Genomic DNA, 9,368 nt, shown 5'->3' with positions numbered 1-9,368 from the left:
AATACAGGTGGCGAGAAATTATCCGGATTCACGGATATTGAGCCGTCCATAGTCTGATGCGCTTGTCCAAGTTAAACATCATAAAGCAAACAGTCCTAATATTCCAGTACTATTGCTGTCAAACGACAAAGCATCGGTTAGAAGAAGTCACCAATAGCATGACACTTCTGCGGCTGAAGTGCTGTCGAATTCCAGAGAGACTAAAAATATAACTTGAGCGCGTGCTTGCTATGATGTGCGAAGCAACCGTACGCTGCTCTCGTGAAATTGCGTTTATGTACTGTTCATGCAGCCTTGCCTTTTCATCTCATACATTTCACCGGAACGCCATTAAAACGCTGATTTCGTCACGTGGCAAGAATGTAAACATTAAATCGCCTCTACCCCTGCACTGACTGCATCAGGATTCGAAATGGCTTCGTTTATACATATTATACTTGTTATAAAGATCAGTTCCTTCCCTACTGAAAGAATTGTATGAGGCAATAACCTCACATTTTGTCACACAATCTCACTCAATTCACACATGAAATTACATAAAAGTCGCATATAATTGCATAAGATCTCATAGTTTCTTGCACATTATCATAATTTATGTACAATATTTTATGATTATGATGTGTAGCATATGAGAGTCTATGCGATTAGATGAGATTTTTTGAGGTTATTGCGCCGTAGAACTTTTAGTTTTTCAGTAGGGTTCTTTGCCAGTTCCCCTGTAAGGATGTTTGCTTAGCGCCAATGACATGCACATTTATAAGTCGTTTCCTGGAAACCCGACTAGAATACTATAGAAATGTAATTCTCACGCATGCAATGTTCTACTGCGTTCCAATTGCTGCAGCCCTGGGTGAGATTTTGTTCCTCTGATGCGAATATTTTCGCGATTAACAGATTTCTTCCGTATTCCCAGCCACCCAATCGCTAAATTTGCCATTATAGTTGTCGTGTTGAGTACATCAGGACTGGTTGAAAGGTTTGTGACAATACGCGGAAACGAAAGTGATGCAAACATTAAATGAACTTTGATTACATAGTTGCAATTTGATCCAAACATCTTTATGACACGTAAAAACGTAAACTAATGGTGCACTAATCCAGTACTAATTAGACGGGAACCGGGTCTATAGACTTCGAACACGCTACCACCATGCCGGGAAATCTTGTTCGTTCTATTTGATTAAAGGGACGCCATGAATGTATATTGATAAACACGCAATATAAGTTCCAAACAGCAGCCAAATTGCCAGAATGAGATGAAAAGCGTGCCTAAGGCCATTTAAGGGGACCTATTAACGTTATCACGTCATACCCTATCACGTCATACCCTTACACGGCCGTGTAAGGGTATGACGTTATAGGGTATGACGTGATAACGTTAATAGGTCTCCTAAATGCCATCTAAGGGTATGATGTGATAGGGTATGACGTGATAACGTTAATAGGTCTCCTAAATGGCCTTAGGTACGTTTCTCATCTCTGTAGTTCTGTAGTACTTTTCTGTAGTTTTGTAGTTTTTCTGTAGTATATTTCTGTTGTCTGTAGTTCTGTAGCACTTTTATGTTGTAACTACAGACATTTCTGATGTTACTACAGAATGTTCTGTTGTCAAAATAGGTTTCCCGTCAAAACCCGCACAGAAATGCTGTCGTAACATCAGACAATTTTCTGTAGTTTTTTCCGACTGGGGGAGCCAAAGTATTAGCGGATTTTATTTCACACAATCTTTGATCCTCGCTAAAAGTTCTTTCTCTGCGATTTACAGTGGCCTTTACCATGCTCGCAATAGAAGCTGGAGAATTCATGTCCAAAGAGGAAGAACCTGCACATGTTTTCTACAGATCTTTCGACCAGCTGCCAACCCACTACCAAGAGCAGGAGCATGAGGCTCCTACACGCACCGCCATAGCCAACGATCCTTAGACTACAGTACGGGATACAGACGGACAGAAATGTCAATAAAACTATTTCATCTTTCCCGTAAAATAGCTCATTTCACTTTACTTTGTAAGGACAGTAAAGGCAAAAAGTATTTGATCGTTTATGTGCATGTTTACTTTTGTTTTTTCAAATGCGTTTCACGAGCCTCTCGATCTTCTTCGTGTCTGCCGAGTAGCTTAAACAGGGCGTCGTTTCTAGGCATTGGGACGTAATAGGAAGAAAAAACCCGGTCTGAGCATATTGTTACGGAGCGGCAAGCCGATGATGAAAGGAGACAGAACATGACCAATATCGCAGGCGGTAAACTCCGATTTATAAAACAGGCAGCACCTCCAAAGCGTGTATGAATAATTATTCTTAAAACATGCCCATTAAATCAACTCAACCTTCCATTATACGACACAAAATTTTATCTTCAGTTCTTGGACGTCAAACTGTGCTACATTAGGGAGCCCCCTTCCCTCGTGTAAGCACTGTTTGACTTCCATTATAATGTATACATTACTTTTCTGCCTCATGTGGATTTCGCGAGCTAGAACGGGCTCTCTGAAGCGGCATCTCATCTTCAGGGAGGTGTGGGTCAACTCACGCTGCCGTTGCTTCTGAGCACAAAGTGAAAATCCCTGCGAGGTCGTCGGTGCGGTTCCTTATTTCGAATAGAAAGAAGCAGTTTGCCGCATAAATCCTATCGTATTCGGCAAAACCAAGCTTGGTTTCGTTCAAAGTGTGACGTATGCGTAATGTGTACCGTAGGATGGTCCCAGGTTACGTAAGTGTACAATCTCGTTATGCAGGCAGAAGAAAAACAATAGGAAATATTAAAAAAAAGCGCTGTCATCTGCCAATATTATAGGCGCAAAAGAGAGTGGAAGCCTGTACAGGCTTCCACTCTTGGAAAGTGGCAAGGACAAAATATTTCTAGTCTCACATTGCCATTCATGTGAAATAATGAAGAAGTAGAAGAGGTGTACTCCTAGGTTTGACCAGATTAGAATTTTGTGTCGCCACAAAGAAAAGATGGCGAGAGAGATAGTTGAATCATATTTTGTTTCAACGGACAATAAGTGTGTCAGCAAGACTTCTCTTGCTCTTTCAAGCAAAGAGATGTCTTTTTTGAGTGACATTTTGTGCAGCAGTGAACCCAGGGGTTGTTTCACGTGATTGTTTCATTTTCGGCATATTTGTTTTTATCTAGGCCTTGGAGTAAAGGCTTAGGCATAGTTGTGAGTCAGTGCTTATACTGTGGCTTCTTGTTATCTTGTTCTTTGTCTTCTCGTTCGCGCTGTTTAAATTAATAATGAAAGCGAAAGCAGACTGAGAAAATCGCGGCATGAAGCTGGGACAACGCCGCGTGCGTGTATCCCTTAATGTGCAAAGCAATAACGGGGGATTATTCTATGATTTTCTTAAAATAGCAATCAACAAAAAATTCAATTAGCAACATCACAAGATTAGAGCACATCGTCATAATCTACTCTGAAGTACTTATTTTTGTTTTCTGAAAAAGTAAGCAAATGGTGAGCCTGCATGCATACCTGAGCAAAACTTTACATGAAACACATATTACATATGTGACAGTACATTGCACATTGATTAAAATGGAGCTGTGAGTAATTTAGCTTGCTTATTTCATCGAGGGAATGATCTTCGTTTTATTAACCCTGAAGCGGTTAAACAAAAAAGGCGGAGTTCAGGGCCGACATTTAAGTTCAGTCCTTGGTGACCCCTCGGTGCCTGTCGCCGCGAAGTTCCTTGCTTAGCCACCACACCAGGACTCATCAGGTTGTCGCACTCACGAACCGTCCAGACTGATAATTATAAAACATCACTGTGCTCTTTAAACTGCCTCATGTCGCGCAGATCAGCCGCTTCAGTTGGCAGACTGCCGTCGCAGCGCTTGGCAACATCGCGGGCATCGATGGTTTCTCTATGAAGGCAAAGCGTTTGCAATGGGAACACAGCTAGTGCCCTCGTGCGGCTGCAAATAGGCGTCTTTCTGATTGGTCCTTGGAAATGGTGCACAGCTCAATTGTTGTTGTTGTGAGAACTTATTTTTTAACCGATGTACGAGGCCCCTACTACTCGCCGTCGGCACGTAGGCCTATGGGATGGAGGCCGGGGTCTCCGCGACTAAAGACAGGTGAACCGACAGTGTTTCTTCGCGGCTTCAGCCACCAGGTGGATAGCTCTGGTTGGAAGCAAGCTAGTAGCAGTTCCCAGGCTTCTCTGCAGCAAGATGTCACAGTTCACATCACCATCCAAAGTAATAGTCTATCAAACTGCGGAGAACTAACAGCAGTGTGGAGCATCAATGGACAAGAAGTGGAAGCTGTGACAGATTTTCTCTTCTTGGGCTCCAAGATTACCTCGGAAGGAGACTGCAGCCATGAAATTAGGAGACGCCTTCTTCTGGGAAAGAGAGCAATGGTTAGCCTTGACCGTCTAATAAAGAGCAGAGACATTAGTCTGCCAACCAAGATCCGTATAACTCGTGCTATGGTCTTTCCAGTTGTGATGTATGGATGCGAGAGTTGGACTGTGAAAAAGGCTGACCGCCGAAAAATTGACGCGTTTGAATTGTGGTGTTGGCGAAGACTCTGGAGAGTTCCTTGGACTACCAGAAGATCAAATCAGTCGATATTGTCGACCATAAACCCTGACTGCTCATTGGAGGGTCAAATTCTAAAGTTAAAGCTCAGCTACTCTGGTCATCTGATGAGAAGAGAGGAGTCGCTGGAGAAAGATTTCATGTTGGGAAAGGTTGAGGGTCGCCGGAGAAGGGGTACGCAGCGAACGCGATGGTTAGATGGCATCCTCGAGGCACTGCAGATGAAGTTATGTGATGTTAGGAAGATAGTGAGAGACCGGAAAGCGTGGCGTGATATGGTCCATAGGGTCACGAAGAGTCGGACACGACTGAACGACTAACTGAACTGATACTCCACGTAATATGAGTCATGTTTGCATGCGATTAACTCAATGCGGTACCAAATCTGGCACCTAACATCTGCCATTTACAGCAATGGCAGCACATCCTTTGCTTCGCGGAACTTCATTTTGACATCACCGCACTGTATGAATGCATGACGTATTGGAACCGTAACGGGGGTGTAATTTCCCGTGGCCGTGGCAATAAATTGTTAAATTGGTTAAGAATAAAAGAAAGGTGCATATATCTGTCGCTTCTCGATGGGCGCCTGAACCACGCTGAAACAAAAGGAGGGAAATGAGAGTCAAAGAAAGAAAGAAAGAGGTGTCGTAGGGGAGGGCTCCGACGTAATTTCGACCACCTGAGGATCTTCAACGTGCACAGACATCGAGGGTGGCTGCTCCTGGCCGTACGGTGATGGGACTGGTTGGTCACCGGCGCTTGCGGCGGGGGCTAGCCTGCCACCGAATTTTTATCTGTCGTAGGCCATCATTGCACCCGCCATCGCTTCGGTGGTGAACGACGGCTGTTGCGACGAGCGTCTTTTTCTCCCTCTTTTTTTTTCACTCTTCTTCATTTTATTTTCTGTCCGCATGAGGTAGCGCAGCCACAGAGACAGTACCAGGCCCGTGCATTTTCTTTTCCTTCTTCCTGCAGTCGCAACAACTGACATCGCGCAGCGCACGGGCACCTTTGTATTTCACCTCCATCGAAACGCGGCCGCAGATGTCGGGCTCTAACCCGTGGAAACATGAAAGTAGACCAAATTTGCTCTATCGCAGACTATTTGAGCGACCACTACAGAGTGTACGAAATAGTAAAACTTGTGTTGATGAAGATGCTGAAATCAATATAAAATAAAGCGATGAAAGTGATTAATGTTGACGTCTGACCAAGAAAAAGGATGTAATCGAATGCTTATAGATGAAGAATGTTACTGTTCGAAGATGGCTTATCAGTGGGTTTAAAAATGATGCAAAACTTGAATAAATAATATGCAAAACATACAAGGTGTCATATTTAGAAAACATGCTCTAATAATTCAAATTTGACAGTTTAGGCTCTCGCATTTCAGTGTGTCGCTGCATTTGGTTTTCTTTCTGAACACGTGTTTGCTCAGCTGAGCTGCCAGATTACAGAAACAAACTAATACTTGAATGCTTCTACTTATTAGTAAATAATTATTTCTGAAATGAACTATAATTTTTATGTCTATAACCAGATAATAATAAGAAAGTGTAACGCCGTGGTGGTGCAGTGGCTAGGGCGCTTGCCTACTATGTCCAAGGATGCGGAATTGAATAGTGGCCGCGCGGGTGCTTTTCGGCGGAGGCGAAACGGAAGGCATCGACGTGCTGTGCGATGTCAGTACACGTGAAAGAACTGCTGTTGGTCAAAATTTTTGAAGCCCTCCACTATGGCGTCTCTGAATGCCTTAGTCGTTATGGGGCGTTAAGCCCCAAAAACCAAATACGCTTCGTCACGAATAGAATGCCATCAACACAGTGTAACAGTTGTTACAAAGAAGGACTGCTGTAGCCGCTGAGCGAGGGCATCGAGATATGACTAGGGAACAAGGGCACCAGGAACAGGCCTACACTAGTGTATGTATTTTATTTTTTACCTACCCTTTTCTTTCTCCCTATCGCTCATCTCTTTGATTTCCTCTACCTTTTCCTCGCTATCCCTTTATTTCCGCCACCCCAGTTCAGGTTTCAGGTATCAGATAGCAGATACCGGGGCTGGTAAACATCTTTTCTTTCCTTTTGTATATACAATAACTAACCACTACCACCACCACCACCACTTCAACGTCGCGTCATCATCATCATCATCAGCCTGACTATACCCACTGCAGGGCGAAGACCTCTCCCATATTTCTCCACTTAACCCGGGTCTGTGCTAGCTGCATCCACTTGACCCCTGCGAACTTCTTAACCTCATCCACCCACCCAACTTTCTGCCGCCCCCTGCTACGTTTTCCTTCTCTTGGAATCCAGTTTGTTATCCTTAGCGACCATTGGTTATCCTCTCTTCGCACTACATGTCCTGCCCACGCCCATTTCTTCTTCTTAATTTCCGCTAGAGTGTCGGTAGCTTGAGTCATTTTTCTGACCCACTCTGCACGCTTCCTATCTCGTAATGTTACCCCTACCATTTTTCGTTCCATAGCCCTCTGGGTTGTCCTCAACCTAAGTAGAACTCTCTTGGTTAGCCTCCACGTTTCAGCCCCATAGGTGAGTACAGGTAAGATGCAACTGTTCTATACTTTCCTCTTGAGCGATACCGGTAAGCTGTTAGTCATAATCTGTGAGTGCTTCCCAAATTCGCTCCATCCCAATCTTATTCTTCTTGTTATTTCCTTTTCATGGTCCGGACCTGCGGTTACTACCTATCCTATGTAGACATATTAGCCTGCTAGTTCCAGTACTTCGCTACCTAATGTAAACTGCTGTTCCTTCCCGAGGCTGTTGAACCTTACCTTAGTCTTCTGCATATTGATTTTCAAGCCTACCTTTCTACTTTTCCTGTCTAGGTCATCTCGCCTACTTCTTCCCATAGGGCTCCTTCTACCTCTAATGCACGTGTCACTATAGCAATGTGCCAGGTATTCAGCAATGTGTGTAGGTTATATTCATCACGATGTATTGAAGTTGCAAATTAGAAATAAAGTGTTAACGCAAAGGCAAATATATATTTAATGGTTTAGCAGTGACCAACACTGAAGAGAGCGACTATGGGCTTTAACTGAATCGTCCATGTGCTCTGAAGGGCTACTAATTCTGGTTCAATGAGCAAAAGAAATATATAACACAGTAGCCAAGGTTTAATTTATAGGTCATCTTTGTTATCCACGACATTCAAAGCCAAAGAAACTATCGTTATGCTTTAGACAACACATCTACGGGTGTGGCGGCATACGTGGTGGCAGTTTTGGCTGTCCTGCGCGGGGCGCCTGTCCTGCTGGCATAAAGTTCCGAGCTGGTACCCCCACTGGTATTGTTGGTGAACCGTGGTTTGGCATAATCGCAGGCAACGTCGTATGGGGTGCGCTCTGATGCGGACGCGCGGTACTTGGTACAGCAGCCACTGGTAGTGGTACAGACGCCATAGATACCGGTGCCCGCATGCTACGCGTCACTGCACCCTCGGGCATTGCGGGACGGGCCGGCTGCTGCGAGTGCGGCACGTTTCGCACCTGTCCACCAAACACCCGAGCTTGATGTTCCTTTTGCAACTTCTGTGCCTGTTCGTTGCAAGGTGGTGCAAGCATTGGCGGTGCTGAACTAGCCATATGGGGCGGTCGTGAGACGCTCCAGTTGTGCGTATCTGCAAGCGGTGAAGCGCTGGTAGTTCCTGCTTGTAACGGCGCATTACTTGAAAGTGGCAAAAACAGCAATGCTGGAGGAGGCGGTGCCAAGGGCGGTTGCAACGGTACACTAGAAGTTTGTGCCCCAGCGGATGCTGCTGAGCGCGGTGCATAGGGCACCAGCAGCAATGCTGGAGCTGGCGGTGCCACCCGACGAGGCGGTGCACAAGAGGGCGGTGGCAACGGATCACTAGAAGTTTGTGCCCCAGCGGGTGGTGCTGAACGAGGTGCACAGAGCTGTGGCTGGTGACTTTGGGCTAAAGAAACTCTGGACTTCACTGAACCCGCCCGATTCCGTGGCGACGTCGCACGGTAGGGGGGAGCACCAGCGGCCGTTGCTGAGCCAGTACCGTAGTGCGGTGGCGGGTCGCTGCTGATCTTGTCATATGTAGGCTGCACTGAACCAGCCGCGCTGTGTGACGGCGCCACGCTATAGGTCGGTACAGCAGGGGGGCCTGAAGAGCAGGCTACACTGGGTTGTAGCGGAGCACTGCGGAGGTGGGCAGAAGCAGGCAGTGCAGAACGAGGGTCGTTCTGAGGCAGCGGAATGCTGTGGGGCGCTCCACCCGGAACTCCGGTTGTACCAGCTGCCAAGTGCGGTGTTGCACGTCTTAAATGCGGGGAGCGGGCTGTCTCTTGAGGCTGCTTAGCAGGGTAGGGCTGACTATATTTGGACATATGTAAATCACACGCCTCTAGACGTTCAGGCAGGTAGATTGGAGTTGTACCTACGCGCTGTGGATTGCAGGCCTGTCAATTTTTGTGTGCTGACGAGCGTGCCTGCCACGCCTCATGTGCCAAAACCGCGCGGCGATGAAGATAAGGATTGCCTTATGTTTCCCTTACTAATAACGCCTTCTTTCTTAACCCTCCGAGGCTGTACATTTAGTTAGGTTGCAGTTATATCTCCTCCGTCACATACAAAATTACTCCTCAGTCGTTAGTATTATAATGGCGGTAAATATAGTTACTATGTTGCCCACCTATAGACCGCGAGATAACTGTGATACACTGTCGCTACTACTCGTAATAACGCGGTTGAAGTCAAAGCGAGAAAGAAGATGTGAATGTGCTCGTCATCAGTCGTTCAAATGCGTACCTTAAAGGCGACCACCGCTCTGAGATTGA

Source organism: Amblyomma maculatum, chromosome 5 (assembly GCF_055883805.1).
Source record: "Amblyomma maculatum isolate TAMU_Amacu chromosome 5, ASM5588380v1, whole genome shotgun sequence".
Classification (NCBI taxonomy): domain Eukaryota; kingdom Metazoa; phylum Arthropoda; class Arachnida; order Ixodida; family Ixodidae; genus Amblyomma; species Amblyomma maculatum.
The sequence above is the reverse complement of the archived record's forward strand: the minus strand, read 5'-3'. Positions refer to the sequence as shown.